The following is a 2,029-nucleotide window of genomic DNA, read 5'->3' as shown; positions in this document are numbered from 1 at the left end:
CACTCATCTTCCACTTTATCAGCTGCACCTGTCTAACCTCCTGTTACACAAATATCTAGTCAGCCAATCACACGGCACCATGTAAACAAGTAGACATGGTGAAGACGACTGGCAGAAGTTCAAACTGAGCATCAAAATGACGAAGAAAGGGAATTTAAGGGACTTTGAACGTGGCATAGTTGTTGGTCAGAGTATGTACTGGGATTTTCACACAACTATTTCTAGGGTTTACAGAGAATAAAATCAAATCAAACTTTATTTATACAGCACTCTTCATGCATAAGAACAGCACAATATGCTTTACGTGATAAAACAAGTGTTTAAATAATAAAAACACACGCCCACCAAAAGTTTATCACAAGTCAAAGCACACACACTTCATCATATTCTTTCACACACATGCTAAACGGACGTTGTGTCCCATCCTCCACCCCTTGATCATACCAAACATAAACTATTCTATCCTAAACTGTCTCTAACTAAAAAATAACAGTATAAACAAACAAATGTCTTGGCACCAGGTGAGGAAAAGATTTTCTAGGGGTCCGTCCACACCGAGAGCCAACCCATTACCAATGCCAATGCCGTCACCATGGGAATGACCCAGATCAGGGCAGACCAGGCCCGCACGACAGCCATAAGGCTGCAATGCAGGGCCCCGACTACCCCAACAAGTACAATCCCCATAACAACGACCACGTGGCCAGATCAGGAATAGCTCCCAATGCGGAGAATCTCCTATGAGTAAAACACCAGAGTGGAAAACATAAATAAATAAAACAAAGCTCAAATCAATCTAAAACTATAACAACAAATAAGAGCAATGATGAGAATAGTCTGAAGAAGAGAAAATAGACTTCAGATTTTAATCTAAGATCTGTCATTAAAATCTGGAAAACTCATCTAAAGATTATGATGCATTTTTGGATTTTTCCTTTTTAGTGCTGAAAGAAAATGAATCTGGAGTTTGGGGCCAAAATGTTCAGAATAATTTGTCCCCCCTCAGTTAAAACACCAGAGTACAGTGTTATAAAGTAAATGCACGACTTTACAGTATAATGCTAATGTAAACATGTAATTTAAATATTCTACCACTAGGTGGTGGACTTCCACAATGAAAACAAAGTCCAGTCTGAGGCTGCCCGAGTTTAGTCTGAAAAGAGAGGCCTTTGCTTATTAAACTAAAAGTGAAAAAAGAAAGGCTTTGGGTCTTAAGGAGGTCTCTGGATTGATGACATTCCCTGCTCTGCTGTTTCTTTCTCATCAGAGAGATGTCTCATTGGTCGTCCCACCTGTTAAACCTTCAGACAGCGTTCCCTACATTAACAGGGCTGGAAGATGCAGTTTCCACATGAGCACGATAACCAAAAAATTCATTTCATTAAAACTATGGATATTTGTGGCAATTACCAAAGAATTTGACGCAAAGTTAGTTGGTATTTGCCAAAAGGTGCAGCAGCTGGTTGTCTGCTGTTAGTTTGGATTGAAGGGTCGTTGCTTCTATCTACTAGATCTTGTCTCCTCTTTCTTTTTTTTCACTTTCCATCTTTCCATTATTGTCCTTTTTTTCTGTCCCCCCTGGTCAGGTCCATACCTGGTCAGGTTACATATATTCCATAATACCAAATAAATAAGATAAAACACTATATTTAAATAAATAAAGAAAAAAATAATGATTATCAAGAGGAGCCTTATAATGATTAAGCTCCTCTTGGCAAAGCAAATTTGTTTGTCACAACACAGCAGCCAGACCATCATTCTGCTGCCACCATGCTGGACAGGGCAAGTCAAAAAAAAAAAAAAAAACAATAGAACACAGCACCAACGCCACCACCCTTTAACTGGAGGGGAGAAAATGGCTTCAATATAATACCGGTATCTAGGAACTGCATATCCATCAAGGAAACGTGCACAGTTGAACAACCAGAATTTCCTTACCATTGTGATCATTTCTGAGGTGCATTACAGCTTTAAACAGATGCCTCAAATTCAGCTTCCATCTCTTAACACTCAAATTAGCTTAATGTTA

At 39.0% G+C, this 2,029-nt stretch overlaps 1 non-coding gene across 1 annotated transcript; it reads left to right on the top strand.

Moving 5' to 3' along the window:
- Positions 1 to 817: 817 nt before the first annotated feature.
- LOC121631899 lies at positions 818 to 879 on the top strand. The gene has a single exon (XR_006008830.1). It is a non-coding gene; the product is annotated as a small nucleolar RNA SNORD109A (small nucleolar RNA).
- Positions 880 to 2,029: the final 1,150 nt, after the last annotated feature.

The sequence above is a fragment of the Melanotaenia boesemani genome, chromosome 20, assembly GCF_017639745.1.
Source record: "Melanotaenia boesemani isolate fMelBoe1 chromosome 20, fMelBoe1.pri, whole genome shotgun sequence".
Classification (NCBI taxonomy): domain Eukaryota; kingdom Metazoa; phylum Chordata; class Actinopteri; order Atheriniformes; family Melanotaeniidae; genus Melanotaenia; species Melanotaenia boesemani.
Note: the sequence above shows the minus strand (reverse complement) of the source record. Positions and strands in the feature narration are given on the sequence as shown.